Genomic DNA, 25,239 nt, shown 5'->3' on the forward strand with positions numbered 1-25,239 from the left:
CATTTTTGGACAGTTGAGAAAGGAACACATCAACAAAACAACAAAATTGTTTGTTTAAATTTGTTAATTCATTAATTGTCTATTTTCAAATGCTTTGATTAGACCAAGATTTTTTATAGATTAAATCTATGCCTTAAACCCTAGATGTTTGAGGTGTTATATATTTCCAATGTGGGGCACTCTCTCAACTAGAAAAACTATTGTGGGATGCTACAAGAAAAATACGCTACAAATAATCCACTCCCGACTAAAAAATGATTGAGGTTAGAATATTTTTGGGTGCGTCAATAATTGATTTTTATGAACGTGTAAAACCAATACTTCTCATTATCTCAAAGGTTCGTTTGACATTGTCTATTTGACGATGTCTATAAAGATTTATTATTATTATTATTATTATTATTTTGAAGGTTGATTTATACATACTTGACTTTTTCATAAAATTTTGAGATATTCTTGTGTTTTAAAGGGGATGAGATGCCCTTTGACATTTGTATTTTTTAATAGTTAATATAGAATGATCAAAATTCCCTCATCTTTAATCTGTAGCGAAGACCCCATGATTTTCTTTCCAAATTGATCATCTTAGGTAGAAAATTTCATACACACTTTCAATCCTAGTGTTTTATCTACTTCAACCTTCAAATATCAAGAACACCGATATATGATTTTCTGATACATAGAAGATGATGCAATTTTGGGTGAAAGAAATCAAACAGTTTTCCAAGAGGAAATGTAAAAAATATAGATTACATATGAAGTTGAATTGACACGTTTAGGCTAGTTTGACATTTGGTGACTAAGTTGGAAAAATATTATTCAATTTGAAGTAGCTAGGATTATTGTTTGATAAAATAAGATTCAATTTGTTGGTTGTTGTCAATATAACAAAAATGCCTTTATATGCAAATGAATCAACAATTTATATTTTCTTTTACTTATAGGACAAAACTTTGTCTAACTATATTTGGTGGGACATACTAATAAAATAACATTAAAAATACGATTGCATGTACAAATTAAAAAAAAAAAAAAACTAAAATAAAATCCAACATTCAAATAATACAAAAAAAATAGTAAATCTATTAGTATCACAAACTGATAAGAAGATTCAAATGATCAGTGATCATTAGGTAAAATGATTAACAATCAATAATCAACAATTATATATTTTTATCATTATTTCTTATACCAAAATTAGAATTTTCTAGTGCCCCACGACAAATGTACCCTCTTTGGGATTAAAAGGGGAAAAAAAGGACAGATAGTAAAGTTAGAGGGGTAGTATTGAAAAAGAGGAGGAGAAAAAAGACAATAAAATTAGAAGGTAATAGAAGAGAAAATGCTATATCATGGGTTGTGTGATCCCACTCCTTCATCTTAATCTTTATATCTCACAAAATTGTAATAAAATGAAGTCCATAGTTGTATTTTATTATATAAAATATAGTTCAACCATGACTACGGCACAAACATCTTCTTTGAGGTTAAAGGGGGGGTAAAAGTGAAAATAATAAAGTTGGAGGGGTATTATTAAAAATATTTGGGGTTAAATGAGTAAAATAGGAAAAATAATAAAATCAAAGAGATATTATTAAGAAAGGGGGAGCAGAAAAAAAAACAATAAAGTGGTTTAAAAGGGTCAAATAAGACAAATAGTAAATTTAGAAGAGTATTATTGAAAAATAAGTAAAAATCAAAAATAGTAAAATTGGAGGAATATTATTAAAATGAGGGGGAAGAAAGGAAATACAATAAATTGGGATAGTGTGGACCCTACTCCATTGCAACTTGAGTGTACATCCCCCCCTCCCCCTTCCCCAACAAAACTGCAGTAGAGTGAGACTCACTATTTTATTTTATTATATGGACTAGAGTTGGCTGTATCTACAATATAAGCATTCTCTTTGGGATATAGGGGGTAAAAAAGAAAAGTAATCTAGTTTGAAAATGGTGAAAAAGTAAAGATAATAAAATTGGAGGGATATTATTGAAAATGAGGAGAGATGAGGAAAGTAAAGACAATAAAATTGAAAGGGTTAAAGATAAATGAGTTGGGTAGAATGGACCCCACTCCAAAATTGTAGTTGGAGATGATGTTTGTCCCCCTACAACTACAATTAGAGTGGGCCCTACAATTGTATTTTATTATATAGATGTAACACAAGTATGTCCTGTGATCATTTGATACAACATATCAAAAAATTATGATTAATGATTATATCATTTTATTATATATGTTTATTTAAAAAAATAACACAAAGGGTCTGATCAATAATTATTGATTGATGATCATTTGTTCAATTAGATTAGCAATTAGTGATCAATGATCACTAAAGTGAAGGTTAGGAGCAAAACTAGATTAAAAACATTTAAGGTTAAAAACACATGGAAAGAAAGATTAAAAAGTTTAGAGTAGTTGGTATGAGAATTATAATTTTTCTTTATAGAGAGGCATTGATATCATGAGAATAAAAATCAAGGTCAAAAACATAAAAACACAAACATATCTTGACAATGGAAGGATTCTCAAAAGCACTGGAAGTTGAAAGCTGGTTTGAGATACTTCTCAAAGAATAAGTCATTTTCAATATTCATAAATCTAAAACAAATATAAAAAATCTGATTAAAACAGAGCTTTCCAGCATAAAAAAAGCTTACCTGAATACGATGACAAACACTAATCGAGTTTTCAAACATTATCTAAGTTTATATTTTATTTTATTGAAATCGACCAAAGGCACTTTGTTTATTGTTTAGTCTTTAACAGAAGACCGAAGTCAAGCGAATAAAATCGGTAACCGAAAACACAGGCGAACATCTCAGATAAAAGATGCTAAAAAATGACTTCAAATAGCACTCGAAGTAGTACAGTGCAGAAGACCATTGATGTTTTTCCTCGAGATACAAAATACATTCAAGGACAGTCTGTGGTGTTTCTACACAGTGTTATTGTAAGTCACTGTAGCAAAGCTCATCGCAAATATTCAGCAATACGTGGAGGTCCGTCTACATCACCAACCTTTGATCTTACTTTAATCATCCTCTCTCTCTCTCTCTCTTCTCCCATTGTCAACAAAGCCCTAAATATTCACCACTTTCTCTCTCTCTCTCTCTCTCTCACACCGACTTAAAATTAAAAAGAAAAAAAATGAAATCTATAAAAATGAAACCCCCGAAGAAACCCTAGAAAACCTTTTTCTCTCCTATTTCTTCGTTTCCATTATTCTCGAATAAACAGACCAGTCATCTCGAATTCAAGATCTTCGTATCAGAACCAGAAATCTCAAAGCATTTCCAGGTTAGATTTCGGATCTGCGTCTCTTTAATTCATTCGTCTAGATTTTTCGATTCTGAGGAGTTTCTAGGTTTTGATCTTGATTTATCGTTCGATTGACCGTGTTTTTTATTTCTTTTTCAGATCTGGTTAGGGTTTTCGGTTCGGATTGTTAATGATTTGTTTACAGATCTGTTTTGAGGAGATTATTGTTAGACAACTTTGATTGATTCTTCGATAATGTCGGTTCTTTCGAAAGGGGATTCGATTAACATCAGAGATGTTTGGAATGGTAATCTTGTAGAAGAATTCGCTAGAATGCGTGAGATCGTTGATGATTTTCCTTATATAGCTATGGATACTGAATTCCCAGGGATTGTTCTCCGTCCTGTTGGAAATTTCAAGACCAGTTCTGATTTTAACTATCAAACCTTGAAGGCCAATGTCGATATGTTGAAACTGATCCAAATAGGACTTACTTTCTCTGATGAAAATGGAAATCTGCCCACTTGTGGCACGGATAAGTATTGCGTCTGGCAATTCAATTTCCGCGAGTTCAATGTTAACGAAGACGTGTTCGCAAATGACTCAATTGAGCTGCTACGCCAGAGTGGGATTGATTTCAAGAAGAACAACGAAGAGGGCATCGATGCAAAGTGGTTCAGCGAGCTTTTAATGTCGTCGGGGATTGTGTTGAACGAGAATGTGCATTGGGTTACGTTCCATAGTGGGTATGATTTTGGATACTTGGTTAAGCTCCTCACTTGCCAGAACTTACCTGAGACACAGGTGGGGTTCTTCGATCTGATTAAGATGTTCTTTCCGACGCTTTACGATATCAAGCACCTGATGAAGTTCTGCAATAGTCTTCATGGTGGGTTGAACAAGCTTGCTGAACTGTTGGGAGTGGAGAGGGTTGGCATTTGCCACCAAGCTGGTTCTGATAGTTTGCTCACTTCTTGTTGTTTCATGAAATTGAAAGAGTCTTTCTTTAATGGCTCAACTGAGAAATATTCAGGTGTGTTGTATGGTCTGGGTGTTGAGAATGGACAGAATACTATTTGAAATGAAATGAAATGAAATAAAAAAAAATAAAATAAATGGAAAATTTGAAAATTGGCTGTTTGACTAAATGTGGGTGACTGTCATCTCTTTATTACCTTTGGCAAGAAACTTGTCTGCTTAAATTATGAGTTTTCTCTTCTGCTCCCTCTTTTTTGTTTTTTTTTTCCCTCCTGTGAAATTTCTGTGCAGAATTTCCAGTTTGAGCCTTAGAATTGGAGGCTTCTCCATGCGACAAGGTATGATGCATTTTGTTACATGGGGTCTCCATAACTTCAATTCACGTTTTTTTAGAATCCCAAGTATATCAGCACTAAATGTACAGTCTTGAGTATCTCTGCGTTGCTGTTTTTGTTTCATAAGAAAGACCTAGTTTATCTCATTGTTACATCTAGTAGAGATTCGCAGATATGCCAGACTGCCATTTTGTCACTAGAACACCATTTTGTCAAGTGTTTGGGTGTACGAGGACAAGGATCTTGGCTTTTCTACTTGTAATTGAGATTACCATCGGTTGTATTCGACAGGATAGGATATCATTTTCCCAAGGTGGAAAACAACTATGTAATTAATCTATAATTTATATTTCACAAGTGGTTGTAATCTAGAAAACTTGTATGTCTTCATCTTCATCTTTAATCTATAATTTATATAATCATGTAAATTACATCTTATCCCATTGGATGGCTGGAACCATTTGTTCGTTTCTATCCTTGCTTACCTTCTTAGTTTTGCTTCTTTTATTGTTGGACTTGCCAACTTTATAGATTTCTAGTTCTTATCCTAGGAGTCCCTTTTTGTGAATCCTCTCAGAAAGCGCTATCTAAGCTTGCTTTGAACGAGGTAGGCAGCTCTCTTACCTGATTTTGGAGGTGTAAATGTGTTCCCTTATCCCCAATGTGTGGATCATACCCAGACTGTCATACTGGATTGTAAACCATCTACGCATAATGCTGTGGAATCATAATAGATATCTACTTACTGTTGCACAATCTCAAGGGTTGGCGACTGGGTTCCTATGTTCTTTGTGAGATAATACATGGTTTTCCCAATTTTCTCAATATTGGTCCATGACTTAGTAAAACACCTTGTAGGTGTTGGTCGTGGATCCTCGTCTTGCATGGATCGGTGCAAGTGGGGTTGAAAGGATGGATTTAATGCCTCCAAAGTCCAAACTGTTAAAGAACATGGTTGTGGGGTGATAGGGTTCAACCGCGTCAAAAAATCAAAGACAACAAGGTAAAATGTAACCTCAGGTAAGGGCTGCTGCTCCCTACTACCTAGATTGGAGTACCACTAAACCTGCAATAAAAGTGGTTCAACAATGTCAAATTTATGATTTAATAAACATGATAAATAATAATTGCTATTATCATAACTTACATCTTGCAACTTCAACATGTCAAGCATCTCTGTAAGACCACTAGAATTTCCTGTGCATTTCTAGCTTGTGCTTTTGGATTTCAGTACATGTCACGAGGCAATTTTTCTCCACCCTCCAAGCCTGGAGGGGCTCTCTCCACCATGAAGTGCTCGTATATCCACACTTGTACAATGATAGTATTGATAAAAAATCTTAGAGAACTATAATGTTATTTAAACTAAATAATTTAGAGGTGAGAGATAGACTTCTAAGAGGGTAAGAAACCCTGCAATCTGTTTATCACTTGCTCTTGAGGTGTATCTCAGTTGGTGGTACCGGAATGTGAGTACGCCAGTTCCCCAAGCATATCCGCTGACGTCATCTTGGTTCATTAATAACTGAAGGTACATTACTGATACTTTTGTTCCAATCTTATTAGTGAGTTAGGTGCTCCCTATTAAATGTAGGAGGTATCCCCTTACACGTCAATGTTTTTGTTCCATTGAGGCACCCCAGGATGTTTTACTCAATCAAGTTGGCAGCCACTCTATACTAACGGATGTAATGGATCCATGTTCCTCAACTACATTTCTTTGTAGTCCTTGTCACGCCCCGAAATCCCAACACGAATCCTTATGATTCATTAGTCAGAATCTCGAGGTGTGAGATAGTCAATCACACAGCTTGATAGAATATTCACAAATAATAATATTTATGAAAAGAAAATATACGCAGCGGAATAAACATTTGACTAACATCTATATGAGAGTCTAGAGTAAGCGGAAGAAATCGACAAACACTGATATAAGTCAAGATCCTAAATCTCATAATTCATCAGGTTACAAAAATTTCTAAACTAACATATTTCTTATCTACAAACAAAAACCACTAGGATTCCCTACTAATCCTCAAAGACACGGTGGTGGCAAGACATCAATTCGTTCTTCCTCGAAGACCTCCTCAAAAGACTCCTCAAAGAACGGCTCTTTAATAGTTGAATAATCTGAAAGGGGAAGGATAGGGTGAGTAATAGGGGAATGTTACTCAGCAGGATGAACGTCGTTCTAACAGCGAGTCATACATGCAAGAGTAATCATCAGAACAATTAAATAATGCAAGTTTTCATAATGTAACATACGATAAATGTTTAAGCATACTCAGTAAACAGTTATAATAACTTTCAATCTATCATTTTCAATCATTTGAAGTAACATATGCATCCTTTAAATGAAAACATCTATCAATCATTACAAAATAAGAAAAAGATACATAATAAGAATACGGCTGTGTAATCGATAAGAGAGCAGAGGAACACGCCGATATAACCGCCTCGGCTATGGCAATACGATATTCCAAACTTAACCTTTGATGTGGAATCCCATCGTTATAGATCTGATTTTGTGGCCGGTCTAGCATACCACGTTTGGATGACCATTTATCCGGCTTAGACTGGCCGTTGACCAAGAACCCAATACTGAGTTCAACTAACGGTGAGGTCGACCGTTTGACGACTACAGACTAAAAGTGATCACTAACTAGCCTAGGAAACCCCTCGCGTCGAAGCTTATCAAGAGGCAATGCATGTGAACCCCACCTAGCTTTACACTATACAGAGACCGCCTTTACACACAACGTTCCCCAGGAAATAAGTAGGAGAAATTCCCGGATTTCATAAGCTGTAATATGCTCTAAGGTATCCCATACTACCGAAGAGCATATGACATCTAATGTTATCCTAGATTGACTCGTCGCTTCCGGATACACAGCAACGTGTCACTCTTTATGGGTTTTCTACAAACCTTTACTGGTAAATAAAATAATTTATTTTGTATATAATATATCATTTCTTTTAATCGAAAATACAAACAAAGTTTGGTAGTGCCCTCCAGTGACAGTTATCTGTCATTTCCATCCATCAACCATCTCATCCCTCTATCTATCAATCACGTTTTACGTGGCATGGCCACTACGTAGAACTGGAGGCACTGTCCCATCAATCAGTCGAGAATATACGTTCTCTCTATCCATCCATCAATTAAGTCGATCAATCTATCATCTAATTTCCTACATATCTATTAAAGTAATTTTACTTTTAAAGTAATTCGAAATCCATAAAGCATCAACCAATTCCATTCGATGGTTTTGGTTGAGTCGAGAGACTCGAAAACAAAGATAAAACTATAAGACATAAAAGCTGGAAATCTATGAAAATTTAACTAAGTGTTGAAAAATGATTTTTCAAAGTCAAAATTGAAAACGAACTATTTATTTATTTATTAAAGAACTTAAAGTAATACTTAATTATTTTTAATGAAATAAGGTAGGAAATGGGTATACATACTATATGGAAGCAACAAAAAAAAAAAATTAGAATCAAACTCAACATTCGAATACTTTTTCGAATTGTTGATTTTTCGTCGAAACTCGACCAAAATCGATCCAAATATTATACCAACTATAAAATGCTTATATTACATCAAATGAACTAAAATCAATCATAAATAAGCATGCAAACATGATTCAAATCGTTCAAATATGTATAAATTTAATGAAACGATCGATTTATCAACAATCATATGGATTTTCTATGAAATTATCGCATAACTAGAAGGTAGAAGGGAAGGCAACCTACATCAAGTTATTTTTAACGGTTGAACGAAATTTAAAATCGCCTCCGGCCAATCTCCAAATTTTTCTTCAGGCGAAAATCAGATTTTTTTGCGTCCACGCGTAACCCTCGGCGGGAGGAACAACTTTCCTTCTTGCACCTAAGCTCGGATCGTTCTCGTTTAGTGTAGATTTGAGTTTCAAATATTGAAGGAAAATTGTTGAGATTTGTTTGGAGAGGAGAATAAGAAAAATCCGATTTTTCTAATAGAATTTAGATATTTATATAACTTAAGTTGGGACATACTTGTCATTTTGGCAATTATTTTTTCCAAATGTCGAATTGGACAAACTTATACTCTATTTTGGGTGATTTTTCGACACGAATCTAATGGTATGATCGGTTTCCTCAAATTACGTCTGTATGGTGTCGTTTACCTATTGGAAAAATATCTAATGCGAAACTCAAGGATTTGATAACTTTTTCAATCGACTTCAGATTTAGGCGTGCTTATAGGCTAAAGTATGTTTCTCGATCCTTCTAAATCTATTGGTGAAGTTAATTTTTCTCAAATATTAAAAATTAAGAATCTATACTTTTAAATCAATGCACGGATCTAAAATTCTTTCCTTGAAATACATTTTAAGATTTTCAAGTCATTACAGTCCTAGTGCATCCATGACCAAACTCACATCATACATAATTGGAATAAGAGGCGATTGTTATCGATTTATCTACCATTGAAAGATCTAATATCTATTTGACGTCATTGATGGTGATGGTCATCTCCCAAAGTGGGACGTGGAGAATATAAGTTTCAAGTTTCCACCTCTCCACAAATGTGGAAATAAGAGCCTTGTTGATATACTTGTAGGAGTACTAGATGGTGTGGTATAATCCCAACTGCAACACCTTATTCTTAAAATGAGGAGATGTGTTGGACACATCTCAAGAACCGTTGTTCCTACAAAGTAATAATAAAAGGTTACAGGAGAAAGGCCGTTCGAGACTTAGTGTTAGAGAGGATGGATAAAAGGTTAAGTTCTTGGAAAGCAAGATATATATCAAAGGGAGGAAAATTAACCTTGATTAAGAGTATACTTTCGAGCATTCCAGTTTACCATTTATCCTATTTTCAATCCCTAGAGGAGTAGAGGAGAGATTGGACAAGATATTAAGAGACTTTTTGTGGAACAATAAGGAAAGAAATAGAATATTCCACTTAGTTAAGTGGAAAGTAGTTTGTGCTCCAAAGAAGAATGGGGGTCTAGGTATCCAAGGCATTATGATAACAAATTCGACGCTTCTAGGGATGTGGTGGTTGTGATTTGGGGGGGAGAGATCAAGTTTGTGGAGAAAGATCATTAAGGCGAAATATGGGAGAAAGCCAATGGATGGGTAGTGAAGACTACATTTGGGTGTAGTATTTGGAAATGTGTAATGAGGATTTGACCTGAGTTTCGGAAGTGGATTGGTTCAAAGTGGGGAGGGGAGAAAGGATTAGGTTCTGGGAGGATTAGTGGTGTGTTGCTTCTCCTTTGTGTCATCAGTTCCCTCGGCTTTACAGCTTGTCCTCAAAAAAGAATTTACAGTCGAAGCCTTCTTGATCCACAATGGAAGCAAGTTCTTGTGAGATTTGGGATTTAGGAGGAATTTCACTGAGTAGGAGCTTCACGATTTAGCAGATCTAACCAACCAGCTCAATCTAATTAGGATGTTCTTCCCAATGCTCTCTGATATCAAGCATTTGATGAAGTTCTGCAATAGTCTTCATGTTGGGTTGAACAAGCTTGTCGTGCTGTTGGACGTGGAGAAGGTCGACATCTGCCACCAAGCTGGTTCGGATGGTTTACTTTTTGTTGTTTCATGAAATTGAAAGAGTCTTTCTTTAATGACTCAATTGAGAAATATTCAGGTGTGTTGAGAATGTACAGACTACTATTTGAAATGAAATGGAATAAAAAATAAAATAAAATAAATTATAAATATGAAAATTGGCTGTTTGACTAAATGTGGGTGACTCTCATATCATTATTAGCTTTGGCAAGAAACTTGGTCTGCTTAAATTATGAGTTTCTCTTCTGTTCCCTCTTTTTTTTTTCCCTCCAATGAAATTTCTGTTCAGAATCTCCAGTTTGAGCCTTAGAAGTGGAGCGATTCTGCGTGCGACAAGGTATGTTGCATTTCATTAGATGGGTTCTATATAACTTCAATTCACGATTTTTAGGAATACTTCGTATGTTATTATCTATAAAGTATATCAGCACTTAATGTACAGTCTTGAGTATTTGTGCATTACAGTTTCTTTTTCATGAGAAAGACCTAGTTTATCTCATTATTACAGCTAGTAGAGATCCTCAGATACACTAGACTGCCATTTTGTCAAGTGGTTGAGTATACGAGGACAAGGAGCTTGGCTTTTCTACTTGTAATTGAGATTACCATCCGTTGTATCCAACAGGATGGGAAATCATTTTCACAAGGTGGAAAAAAACTATGTCTGATTCTGCTGTTTTTGTGATTTTTCATCTTTCAAGATATGAGAAGTGTCTTTTCTCTTTGATATTGAAGGTTTCTTGAACTTGTACGCCTTCATCTTTAATCTATAATTTTTATAACCATGTAGTTACATCTTATCCCATTGGATGGCTGGAAGCATTTGTAATTTTCTATCCTTGCTGAGTTACTTAGTTTTGCTTCTTTTATTGTTGGACTTGCCAACTGTATAGATTTCTAGTTCTTATCTTGGGAGTCCCTTTTTGTGAATCCTCTCCAAAAGTCCTAAATAAGCCTGCTTTGAACAAGGTGTCTCTCTTACCTGATTTTGGAGATGCTAACATGTTCTCTTATCCTCTCTGGTTTTAGCTATTATGTTTCAATGCCCTAATCTATTAGAGAAGATTGAGGAGTGGTGGAAATTCTTTTCATCTTCTATTAGGTCTAGTTACGTGTTTTGGGTGGAGGGCTTGGTCTTTACACAATTTAACTTTAATCATAATGGGCCTTCATTATTGGATAATTGAAAAATGCATGAAAGTACTCATTGATATGGAAGATGGGTCCATTTTTGGTAAGGGTAGGATGAGAGTCAAAGCTGAAGTAGAGCTCCAACAAAATGGAACTCAATGAAATCAGCAGAAACAAAACTGAAGGTCAAATGGTTGAAGGAAATTGACATATGCAAAGGGATGTTCATGACAAAGGTGGGCAAGCAAGACATGGATTATGAATAATTACAGAACATGGGGTTGTGCATGCACAAAGAGAGCCAAGGGTGAGTTAAAATCTTGGGTTCTGCTAAGCGAACATTCTTCAGTCCGCCTGAATGTACAAAAACTTTTGGATGCTGAAAAATCCCTGGTTTGGTCACTTGAATGTGCTTTACCCAAAGGTTGAAAAATCTTGGGTTTGCTCTCTCGATCATTTTGGCTTTGTTTGAACTTTTTGTTCGGTAGGTAGCTATCAAAATTTATCAAAGTGACGGATTCTACCGAATATAAGTATCATACAAGTTTAGTGTTAAACTTTTTGGTCAGTAGGAAGCTACAGAGAAATATCAATTTGATTTGGTAAGTTTCTCTTCACATATACTCGGTGGGATCTTATCGAACAAACGTATCATTTTGGTTATGTTTCGAACTTTCTATTCAGTATGAAGCTACCAAAAATTTTAGAAGAATTGTAGAATTGTCAAGTCTCTAATTAAGAGCTTGGCAGATATATATAATAATAAAAAAGGTGAATGGACAAAAATGCCCTTACATAGGTGAATGGAGATAAATGTCCTTACACAGAAAAAGAAACATAGAAATAACAAAATTAGACTACTACTATCTACTATTTTCCAATACTCCCCCTCAAGCTGGAACAAATATATCAACTAAACCCAGCTTGATAAGATGAGAGTTAGAGATAGAAGGACCAACAGACTTTGTAAACATGTCGGCGAGTTGATCTGAAGAAGATACAAAGACTGTCTGAAGGGCACCAGATCGAACTTTCTCCCTGAGAAAGTGAACATCAACCTCTATATGCTTAGTTCGTTCATGAAGAACTGAGTCAGAAGCAAGAATGATAGCAGATTGTTGTCGCAGAACAACGAAGAAGAACCAGAAAGAGGAAATCCCAATTTTGTTAGTAAAGATCGAAGCCAGAGAAGCTCACATGTCCCAAGAGCCATAATACGATACTCAGCTTCAGCAGAAGAACGAGAGACCACACTCTGTTTCTTACTTTTCCATGAGATAAGGTTACCTCCATGGAATGTACAGAAACCAGAGGTAGATCTCCTATCTGTAAAAGAGCCCGCATAATCAGCATCAGTGAAACATGATAAATGTGGTTGAGCAGTGGATGAGTAGAAAAGCCCAAGGCCAGGACGTGACTTTAAGTAGCGAAGAATACGATGAACGGCTTCAAGGTGAGATGTACGCGGAGCATGCATAAACTGACTGACTACACTAACCGCAAAGGTCAAATCCGGTCTAGTATTAGTCAAATAAATCAGACGACCTACAAGTCTCTGATAAGAAGCCGGATCAGATAATAGATCACCAGATTTGATATGAAGTCGATGATTCTGATCCATAGGAGAAGAGGCAGGACGACAACCAAGCATACCAGTATCCTGAAGAAGGTCCAATGTGTATTTGCGCTGAGATAGTGAAATACCTCGTCGAGAGCGAGCTACTTCTATCCCCAAGAAGTACTTGAGAGGACTCAAGTCCTTAACCTCAAAAACACGACCCAAGATCATCTTCACCCTGTCAATCCACTGGTCATCATCTCCTGTCAAGATAATATCATCTACATATACTAGAACAATGGCACATCGACCATCCAATCCTCGATGAACAAAACAAGTATGATCTGAGTGGCATCTGGTAAACTCCATAGATAAAATAACTTCTGAAAAACGCTGAAACCAGGCTCGCGGGGACTGTTTCAGACCATACAGAGATTTGAGAAGGCGGCATACCTTCCTACAATATTCCCCCTGAAGACGAAACCCAGGAGGGGGGTCCATATATATAACTTCAGTCAAATCACCGTTCAAGAAAGCGTTTTTTACATCGAGTTGATGAAGAGGCCATGAGTGACAAGCAGCTAAAGAGATAAGAAGACGAATAGTGGAAAGTTTGGCAACAAGAGCAAATGTGGCACTAAAATCCTTCCCTGGAGTCTGCGTAAATCCCTTAGCAACTAGTCGCGCCTTATACAGATCAACAATGCCATCTGCGAGGTATTTCACCGTAAAGACCCATTTACAACCAACGGTTCGCTCCCCAGATGGAAGGATAACAAGTTCCCAGGTATTATTTTTCTGCAAAGCATCCATCTCAACAGTCATAGCTCTAGTCTACTGAGGATCTTGCAAAGCCTCTGATACAGACCGAGGAACTCGAATAGAATCAATAAGAGCAAGGTAGGCCTGATAAGAAGGAGAAAGACCCTGATAGGAGACAAACTAGGCAATGGGATGATCAGTAACACACCCTCGTTTACCTTTGTGAAGAGCAATAGGTAAGTGAGAGTCAGAAACAAAAGGAATAAGAGCAGGTATAGGTGTAAGAGTAGGAGATGATATACCTGAGTCCAAGGAGGAGGTTGGCAAAGGTGGAGATGGACGAGGGCGACGAGTGTAGACCTGAAACTTCGACCGAGGTGAAGGAAAGATCGGAGAGGGTAGCACTATAGGTGATGGGTCCTGCGAAGAAAAAGGTTCCTGCAAAGTAGAAGTAGTACGAAAATATGGAATATTTTCAAAGAATGTAACATCAAGAGAATGTATGACACGATGAGAAACTGGATTATAACACCGATACCCCTTGGACATAGTAGAATAACCCAAGAAGACGCACCGAATGGCTTTATCATCTAATTTAGTACAAGTGGGAGTCCTATCTTGAACAAAGCATGTGCACCCAAAGATTCTAGGAGTAATGGGGAAGAGAGTGCGGTCGGGTTGAAGAACATGAACAGGTACCTGTCCTCCTAAGGTACGACTCGGAACGCGGTTAATAAGAAAACCCGCAGTTAGAACTGCTATATTCCAATATGCCTTAGGAACATGCATGCCTCGAAGAAGACACCTGACTGTATTCATGAGATGACGATTCTTACGTTCTGCCACCCCATTCTGCTCAGGAGTGTATGGACATGTCAACTGATGGAGCATACCATTCTCATGAAGATGGGAACGAATCCCATCCGAAATATATTCCCCCCCATTATCTGACCTGAGAGATTTAACAGTGATGTTGTACTGAGTTTGAATCATCTTAAGAAAATTAACAAAAATAGGAAGCACCTCAGAACGAGAACGCATCAAATAAACCCAAGTGCAACGAGAATAATCATCTATAAATGTAACATAGTATCTATGACCATTAAATGCAGTAACAGGGGAAGGCCCCAAAACATCAGAATGAACTAAATCAAATATTGCATTAAACTGATGCATACGAGGAATATACGAGGTACGATTGTGTTTAGAGAGTTCACACACAGAACACTGAAATTTGTGCCCATTACAAGAAGTTTTTAAAGCAGGAAATAAATAACACAAGTGCTGAAAATTAGCATGTCCTAAGCGAGCATGCCATAAATCTAAAGACTGAGATGAAAAAGTGTGGCTCCCAGACGATGGAAGCACAGAAGTTGGAGCCGCAATCGATTGAGATCCAAATATATACAATCCATCCTTCTTATACCCCTTGTCAAAAATCCTCCTCGAAGTCAGGTCTTGAAAAATACAGTGAGTAGGAAAAAATGTTATAGAACAATTTAAAGATTTAGTAATGCTACTCACAGATAAAAGGTTAAGAGATAGGTGAGGGACATAAAGCACGGAGTCAAGATAAAAATTTGACGATAATGAGATAGTACCTTTGCTGTGGATAGGTGTGAGGGACCCATCAACAAGACGAACCTCCCTATGAGTAGTAGGGAAAATAGAGGATGTAAAGTGACTAGACTCACCAGTCATGTGATTAGAGGCGCCAGAATCAATTACCTATGTCAGTGGAGCAGAGCCAGATTGAGTAGCATGAAGTGCAGAGGATGTACCTTGAGGTGTAATAACTGACGCAACAGTCGAGGATGAGGGAGTGAGCCTGGATCTGATTCCGTACAATGGCTACAATCTAAGTCTGGAGATGTTGCAAATCGATGGTGTCAAGAGTCGCTTGAGAAACTGATGCAGACTCTACAGTAGCAACACGAGGAGAAGGCTGTCCCACAGAAGGTTGTCCCACAGAAGATCTCAAACCTTCCCACAATGGCAAGTAAGGCCACTCCCTTTACCACGTTCACGGCCTCCAGGGGCTCGACTGCCATGTCCTTGAGTACGAGAATCAGAGAACCTTGCATTGGCTGCTAGAGCCATCTGATCTGTAGCTGGGGCAGAGATAATCCTAGGGACTTGAGTCTGAGAAGAAGCTACACGGCGACGACGCTCATCACTATCAATGATCGCAAATGTCTCAAATAATGATGGTAAAGGAGTAGTGTTAAGAATCTGTGTCCGAAGTACTTCAAACTCAGGACGTAGACCCATGAGGAATTGGTATGTCTGATGTCGACCAATCCGCTTAACCACATACCCAGCTGCTTCTGCAGACAACTCAGCCATAGACTTATAGTGCGAGAGCTCCTCCCAACGAGACTAAAGGAAACCAAAGTAATCTGCCACACTCTGAATGCCTTGGGTAGCTTGAGCAATATTTCGATACAGCTCATAAATCCTCGAGTCATTCATAGCATGCGCATATGTCTGAGTGAGGGTCGACCACAAAGAAGAGACAGTCTCATGGTACATGAACATGGTATAGATGCGCTGTTCCATAGAGTTAAATAACCATCCAAGAAAGTTATGGATTTCTCATTGTTCAAATTTGGGATCAGTGGGGGGTGGCTTAGGGATGGTGCCCAATAACCAACCAGATTTGCCTCTACTACCCAAATAAAGTCGCACAGACCGAGACCAGGACTGAAAGTTTTGACCATCTAACAGAGCAGTAGTAATCCGTTGTGCAGAAGAATTTTCCCTAAGAGCAGTGTGGGAGTCCTTTATCTCGTGAGTAGATGTCATGGTTTATACTAAACAAGAAGTGACGTAACTTGTGGATTGAAGGGAGATCTCGTACAGTCGAAAATAAGGAGGGTCACCTAGGATTGTCAACGGATAGCTATCCGATCGGATAGTGCTGTATCCAAATTCGAATCCAAAAAAAAATATCGGATATCCGATAATATCCGAACCGATAAAAAATCTGAACGATCGCCGATCGGAGAAGACGGTGGTTATGGCTGGTTCGTCTGCGTTTTAACTGTCGAGAATCAAAGCCAGGAAGTCGTAGTTGCTGTCGTTGATCACACACAGCACTAGTGCTATATCCGAATTCGAATCGAAAAAAAAAATATCGGATATCCGATAATATCCGAACCGATAAAAAATCCTGAATGATTACCGACCAGAGAAGACGGTGGTTATGGCTGGTTCGTCTGCGTTCTAACTATCGAGAATCAAAGCCAGGAAGTCGTAGTTGCTGTCGTTGATCACACACAACACTAGTGCTATATCCGAATTCGAATCTGAAAAAAATGTCGGATATCCGATAATATCCGAACCGATATCGTAGGTCTCTAAAGGCACCCTAAGTGCTGTCGCACGCCTCCACAGGCTGCAGTGCTGTTATCGCAGATAAAAAAAGGGACCCAACAGTCCAGCCAATAGGCTAACGATGAACAAAATAAGGCGTGAAACACATCGCAGAGAGTTATCGCAGCATGTGATAAAAAAATATGAAGGAGATCGAAGGAGAACCAAGAGAGGAATTCTAATGGCTCTGATACCAAGAAGAATTGTAGAATTGTCAAGTCTCTAATTAAGAGCTTGGTAGATATATATAATAATAAAAAAGGTGAATGGACAAAAATGCCCTTACATAGGGGAATGGACATAAATGTCCTTACACAGAAAAAGAAACATAGAAATGACAAAATTAGACTACTACTATCTACTACTATCTACTATTTTCCAATAATTTTCAATGTGACTTGGTATCCTACCTTATCTGATTGAAATTATTCGATAGGAACCTACTAGTTCTTTGTCATAAACTTCCATGTTGACCTACTAAATGATGGCTTCATTTGATTTTTTTTCTTGGTTACTGGGATTTCCTAGCAACCCTTGGACTAGGTGTTGGAATTTCCATGGTCGTTTATAGCCTACTTTGCAGGCTCTAAGTGTATTGCTTCTTGTACTCACTTCAACTGGTCATCCTACAATAAAGGAAGTCCTTATCAATTCCCATAATTTTAAGACATTTTTTCAACAGTTTTATTTTTTATTTTTTTATAATTATCATTGAATAGTGAAGTTTCACATGCTCCATCAACATAAACCCAAACTTGCAGTCCTCGTCCACATGAACACTAAGTTTATGCTTAAAAAGAACATAAATGGCTCTCAAGCCTCAACGTCTTCTTTCCTTTCTTCTACCTCGACCCCTTTTCGTATTCTAATTTGCATCCTCATCGGCTACCTCAATTGGAGGGAGCTATAAGAGTACTTAGGTCCAATCCATAAGTTAAAATAAAAAACATATCAACAATGCAAAATCAGATTAGATAATTAGGATAGGTAATATTTTAACCAAGAAATATGGGTTCAAAGGGGTTTGAACCTAGGATGTGAGAATCATGTCTTACCATTTAGCTAAGTGGCACTTAAATTACTTATTCTTTAAACCCAACTTGTGGATCTTACCTAGGTCTTCATGCCTTGTGTTGAACCATCTATGCATGGTGCTGTAGAATCATGATAGATTTCTACTTATTGTTACACAATCCCAACGGTTGACGACTGGGTGTCCATGTTCTCTGCGAGATAATAAATGGTTTTCCCAATTTTCCCAGTATTGGTCCAGGACCTAGTAAAACATCATGTAGGCATTGCTCATGGATCCTCGTCTTGCATGGATTGGTGCAAGTGGGGTGGATGGGATATATTTAATGAGTCTAAACTGTTAAAGAAGCCAGTAGGGGTGCTAGGGTACAACGACACGTCAAAGAATCAAAGACAACCAAAGTACAGTGCAACCTCAGGTAAGGGATGCTGCTCCTTACTACCTAGATTGGGGTACCACTAAACCTACAATAAAAGTAGTTTAACAATGTAGACGACTATAATTTAATAAACATGATAAGTACTAATTACTATTATCATAACTCACATCTTACAACTTCAACATGTCAAGCATCCCCATAGGAGCACTAGAATTTTCTGTGCATTTCCAGTTTGTGCTTTTGGATTTCAGTGACGAGACAATTTTTCTCCATCGTCCAAGTTTGGTGGGGCTTTCTCCACCATGAAGTGTCCGCTAGAGGTACAAGAATGCAAGTACACCTATTTCCCAAGCATATCTGCTGATGTCATCTTGGTCCATCAAAAACTGAAGGTACATTATGGATCCCTTTGTTCTAGTCTTGTTAGCGAGTAGGGTGCATCCTAATAAATGTAGGAGGGTATCCCCTTGCACAACAATCTTTTTTTTTCTATTGAGGCACCCTGGAATGTTTTACCCAATTGGGCTGGCGAACACTCCATGTTAATTGATGTAATAGATCCAAGTCCTAATGCATCCATGACCAAACTTACATCATCCATAATTGGAATGAGCGGCGGTGTTGCCGATTTGTTTACCATCGAGAGATTTAATATCTGTTTGACATCATTGATGGTGATGGTCATCTCCCAAAGTGGAAGGTGCTACATATAAGTTTCAGGTTGCCACCTCTCCACAAATGAGGAAATAATAACCTTGTTGATATATTTGTAGGAGTACTGGACGATGTGGTATAATCCCAACTTACCTTATGCTTAAATCGAAGAGTCAATTTCTAAATTCCAATCAGCCACTTTCATGGTTTGTTGGACACATCTCAAGACATGTCATTCCTACAAAAGTAATAAAATATAATAATTAAAAATTATTGATAGTAATAGACAAAATCTAACACGTGAACTTTAAGTATTAGCATGTACTTGTTCCTCCCACATGTACAATGTGGGTCTTGAAGTTCTGAAGAATGGATGAGTCTTCGAAACCACCAATGCATGTTTGGGAGGTTTCCACTTCTTAATAGAAGTCTTGGAGGACTCAACTTCTTCATTTTCTTTTTATTCCTGAATTGTAGGTTATGTTGTGTTTGTTGCATGTTTCCTAGAAGAAGTCATTTGTTTAGTTTGTTTATGATGTAGATAGGCTTGCCAACACTTATTTCAATGCCTATGATCGAGTTAAGATGTATCATCGAAGAAGAAATCAGCAGCATTGACCAAGTCAACTCGACCCAAACTTTAACCAGTCCACAAGACTTAGTCCAACTTCTCTTAGGACTCATTCTTTTATTGAGTTTCTATTTTTTATGTTGCTTAAGTAGTCCTAATTAGTTTTTACTTCAATTTTAGAAAGTTTTTTTACTAGTTAGTTATTAATTTGTTTTATGTTTTAAATTCGTTTTAATTCTTTAGGTTATAATTAGAAGTCCTTTTATATATTCAAATTAAGTTCTAATAGGATTAGAAAGTTAGTAATATGTTATAGATAGATCAGGAAGTTATTTTTTAGTTTTTTAGAAGGTTTCTAAGTTGTTATAGAATTATCTATATAAGGAGTTCCAATAAACAAATTCAGAAAAGTGAGTTTTTTTTTATTTTTTTATTTTTAAGATTGATTAATAAAAGAATAATTTTTTTTCTTTATTTTTTCTGAGCATAAGAGTCTGATATTGGTTATTAATTTTAGTGTTTGCGATTGATTTTCATCAAGTTTAAACCTAGATTGAAGTTTTTAGTTTGTTTTGCTTGACATAGAGAGTTTTCATTACTTAGTTATTAGGATTTCACCTTAGAACAAAACTTTTAACATAAACTCTAGGTTTGTATGTTCTACCCTACATCAATTGGTATCAGAGCCATACTCTTTTGTTCTTCATCATGTCGATGGGTATAAGAAGCCATGATCTTGTGAAGGGAGACGCATAAGAACATATTAAACGTGGAGAAGTATTTAGTGCACTTGAGGAAGAACTACTCGGTTTGATAATGTTCATCAATCAATTGATGCGAGATTGGAGGTGGATTTAAAGTAAATTCAAGCAAAGTACGACAAAAAGTTCGCAAAACATGATAAAGAGATGGATGAACTTTGAAGGAAGAAACAAACTCTTGATAAGAGACTCAAATTACAACAGAGTGAAATTAAATCCATAGTCAAGGTTGAATTAGAACAACCATTACAAAGGGTTATCTCTTCCTCAATTTGCTGATGAAGGTATTTCTTCCCATCCCCAAGTTGTTTCTGGTACCAAAAATCCTCTCCAAACTTTCCATAGTCAAAACCAAAATTCCTCACCCACAATCTTCCCTCACCCAACAAAATCCCTTTGTTTCACCACCTTCAAACTAAGTTGGTCACGGACTTCCCTAACACCATACCTCTCTAAAACACCAAAACCAGCCCCCACAATAGGTTTTTCATAACTCCAACCCTCTATATTACCCTCAACATTTTTTCCAAATCCAACCAACCCCTTATAGTGTTTATCTTGATAAATTGGATCCCTACTATACAACATCACCCACGTGAATTCATTAGGTAAAATATCGACTGAAGAAGAACATCCCACAATGATTTCCTTAATTGGTGGTTTACTGGATCGACCGAACTTATCTATAGAGATCCCCTCCAGGATTTTCGGGATTGACATGCATGCAATAATATTACGATTTTTTTGAGGCCTTGCCTGCCCTGCTTGGCAGGACTAGATTCGCTTAGTGTTGTGCTACTCTGCTAGCCAGACTAAGGAACTCTTTGCTCTGACCTGCTTTGCCTACTGGGCAGCGCCTCACCAGCTGATATGTGTCAGGTACCACTTGACCGACTTGGACATGTGTACGGTTAAGATTGTTATGCAATTATTTTCCTTTACAACCATAAGGTCTTTTATTTATGGGCTTCTAGAAGCCTTCACAAAAATAAGATAGCAAACAAAGGCTTATTTGGAGATGAAAGGGGAACTTACCAGTGGTCTTAATTTGATCAATAGTACTAATCAAGACTACTTTCCTGTAAAGTATAGAGTATAATTTTTTGCCACAAGGGGGTTTTCTTATTAAAGCTAATAAATGATTGTGAAAATGGTAATGTTTCATATTCCAATGCCATAAGCCTCTTTTTAAACAGTTATTGAAAAGATGGAGAAAAACTGGGGAAATTATTGTCACATGGTATTCATTTTTATGCTTCTTAATGTTATTCACCACTATTTTGGCGCTTCTTTATGTTATTGATGCAGTAATAACTTAAGTTGACTACTAATCTGCTACTAATTTATTCCCAAGTTTATTAAAAAGTCAATGAAAAAGCTTGGTTAGTATATGCTGTGAGTTGCTTTCTTCAAGACATCAAATATGGTCTTTCAAATTCTACAAACAAGTTAGAAGAGCATTGGATTTGGCGTTCATGGATCTTGTAGCTATTTCTTTCCTTGCAAAAGACATAAGCTCTTCACTGCACACTTATTCTATTAAAAATTGCCACTGTATCCACAGGTACAGATTATTACTTCTTGAGAAAATCATGCCGTCTTTAGATTTTATGTCAAGTTCCATTCATCATAATAACCTCGATCTGCACTTGTTTAAAAATTGTGGGCTCTGTATTACTTGTTGTACTCATATTTATTGGAATGTCGTGATGTTACTAATAGATCAATGTTGATTCATTGCATTACCAGGTAAAAAAATGCATGTTAGTTTATGTGTAGGAACTAGTTTTAAGAGAAGAACAAGAAGCATATATAATCACATACATCGAACAAACATTGAGGGCACATCTGTAAGCATTCTTCCTTCCTTTTAAACTCTACCAAATTTAGCTATGATTTCTTCACAGAGAGAAGCTTTGAATGAGTTCTTGAAGCTTCCAATCTCTACAACTACAACATCGCTTCCTCCCCTTTCCTGCGTTGGTTCCTCGGCAATGGAGCAATTAGCTAGTTGATTCGTACCATAGTCACAAAATTCTGTGTTTTTCCAAAAAATTGTAAAATCCTTCGATTATGGGACTAGCCGATTAAATCAATGACTTAATGAATTAATTGGTGATACATCAATTCATCATGGACTATCTATTAAATCGGTGACAAAAAAAGGTCTAATAACACAAGAAATAGTTCCTACTTTGCTATTGATTTAAATGATTTATGTTCTAATTATAGGGGAATAGATTTTATAATCCTAATCAAACGTAAAATTGAACTTTAGAATGGGATTCTAAAATCTAGACTAGCACCCAAATCTCTTAAGCAGTTGAAGAAGTAAACTGGTCATTGTAAGTGAAATGGATCTTACATAAATGAGAGACAACATTGCCTTTTTAGAATAAACATTTTCAAGACTGAAAATCATTAGCATATTATAAGTTGGAAAATGATACACTGAGAATGAAAGAGAGAGAGAGAGAGAGAGAGAGAGAGAGAGAGAGAGAGAGAGATTTGAGCAATGTCTTATTGAACATATAGCACTTGGTCATTTGATCAAGTTCTAAGTTCCTACAACACTACACTTCTTTAGTGGGCACCAACAGTATCACCCCATGTGCTTATGCCTCTTTTCTCTATTTGTTCAATATTTTCTTCAAGCATTTGTGGGTAATTTTCATTACAGTTACTTTTCATTGCAATATTGGTCATCATGGTACTCTTCATCCCAATTTCTATTGACAATATTGAACATGGTTTTATTTGGTGATCGAAGTTAAATGAAAACAGGGATTAACTCTTCTTAAAGGTCACTTGGATTTTATCAATCCCAATCCTCAAAGGGGAAGTTGTAAAGATGGATTCAGATTCAGAACATAAGAGGTTTTGTAGTAGGGAACTAATTGTGGAACGCAAGACTTTCAACTAAAGGAAGCATGGATTTAGAACAGAAGAGGCTTCGAGGTAAAGGAGAAAGGTAGTAGATTTGCTTCAATTCTTCAGCTGAAAGAGGAGGAAGCACTATGGGTTGTGAAACAACTGGACTTAGCAAGAGTCTCACTGAGAAATATTAGAGTGAAGTTTTCCAAGGATGGCAGAGTCTTTCTCATTATGGGAGATTAGTACTTATATGGTAGGTTCTTGAAGCTTCAATAATTCTCAGAAAGACCACATTCACGAACGATCGTGTTTTTGAAAGGCACAGGGGGTAAAGGTTGGGGGGAAGTCAGTCTCCTTTCAAGTTGCTGTTAAAAAGAGATGAGAAGATGAAGGCGATCGCGCATGAGGAAGGGTTGCTCACCTCGCGGAAGAAGGCCTCAAGCAGACCTTTTGCTGATGTGTTAGAAGAGAGAGGGTTAGCAAAGTCTTGGACCAAGACAAGACACATTCCTCTGGAATCTAAGTTAGAAGCTTCCCAGGTACAAAGAATGGAGGTGAGCTCCAATCTTGGAAATAAGCAAGCTCTCGACAACAGTAAAGTTTTTGGGAATTGGAGGTGGGCCTGGCCTTCATCTGTAAAACGTGTAATTTGGAGGCAGACTAAGATGGTTTTTTAGCAATCATTAAGCGAAGCCTATCTCAGCCTTCGATGGTTAAGCTGCTAGCTTGGGAACCTCTTACCTACATTTTTATGTTGGGGGGGAAGATCAGAATTTCTTAAAATTAATGATAAAAGACTGGTTTTGATAGGAAATATTTCTTTTGAGCTTGAACCATGGTTTGCGGACTGTAATGTTTTGAAGCCAGAGTGGAAGGAAAATGGAGCATGGGTTCAAATCAACGGATTACCATTTCACTTATGGACTAGCTTTATTTTCAAAAAAATTGGTGCATAGCTGGGACGACTGTTGGAAGTGGATACAATCACTTTTCAGCGTGCTAGGTTGGACTATATGTGAGGTTGATAGTCGGTTGCTCTCTTTGGAAGATGCCTCGTGGTCTGTATCTGTGGGTCGACGGTTTCAAATACATGTTAGGGGTGGAGATGGTAGAAATAGAAGTTGGGGAGCAGAAATTTTCAACAGTCTTAGAGGAGGGTATAGGCAGAGGGGTCTACACATCAATTGAAACAGGAACGCAAACGGACGAGTTGAGTTGTTTGTTGGAGAAGCAATAGGAACAGTCGAAGTTTCTTGGTCGTATTTCTTTAGACCTGGAGTTAGCAAAGGTAGCGTACGAAACAAGTTTTGTTTTTTTCTGAAATTTGAATTTCGCTCCCTTGGTGGAACACGTGTTAGGAATGTCCATTACTTGCTGCCACGTCGTAAAGTAAAGAAACGCAGTCGTACTTTTGTCTTGTTGGCAAAGGCAATCGGTAATATTAAATATACTAAGTGGTTACGAGGTATTGGGGCGATGGAATCAAAGGTACCCAGTACAGTTGGACCGGGCCTTGAGCCTTCTAAGGCAATGGGAGTAGAAATTGGGCCTGGTGAAGTAGAATCCCATCTTTCAAACGAGACTAGGTTGGGGTGTACCGATTAGATGGAGAAGAGGTTAAATAGGAAGCGGGATGGTCCAAGCCCGATTAAGCTTTGAAAAGACCAGGGGAGGACTTTTAAGGCCCGTGATAGGTTGGGCAGGTTTTTTAAAAAGTTTGGACTGAGAGTGAAAATGGCCCGCAGGCTCGTCCTTCGTTATAAAGTAGCTCGAAGACGATTTAGCTTGCATCAAACTTCAGACGAAAAAACCTCATCCTTTTGTTTGAGCTCATAGGAGAAGGGGAAAGTAAGGGTGTATGGAGTTTCTCCCAACATCGAGATAGGTTCTCTATCTTGGTCAAGGTGCGAAGTAGAAGTAACTTGAAGCACAGGGGGTGAGAGTCAAGGGTGCTCTAGCAAGACGATAAGTAGGGTCGGGAAGAATATCATCGGC

The 25,239-nt window shown here is 37.2% G+C and overlaps 1 pseudogene across 1 annotated transcript; it reads left to right on the top strand.

Moving 5' to 3' along the window:
* Positions 1–3,064: 3,064 nt before the first annotated feature.
* On the top strand, positions 3,065–4,410 carry LOC147393206 (putative CCR4-associated factor 1 homolog 7 pseudogene; annotated as a pseudogene). Its single transcript, XR_015181994.1, has 2 exons — positions 3,065–3,301; positions 3,422–4,410. The product of XR_015181994.1 is annotated as a putative CCR4-associated factor 1 homolog 7 pseudogene (transcript).
* The last annotated feature ends 20,829 nt before the right edge of the window (positions 4,411–25,239 follow it).

The sequence above is a fragment of the Akebia trifoliata genome, chromosome 10 (assembly GCF_017979445.1).
Source record: "Akebia trifoliata isolate Shusen 1 chromosome 10, ASM1797944v1, whole genome shotgun sequence".
Classification (NCBI taxonomy): Eukaryota; Viridiplantae; Streptophyta; class Magnoliopsida; order Ranunculales; family Lardizabalaceae; genus Akebia; species Akebia trifoliata.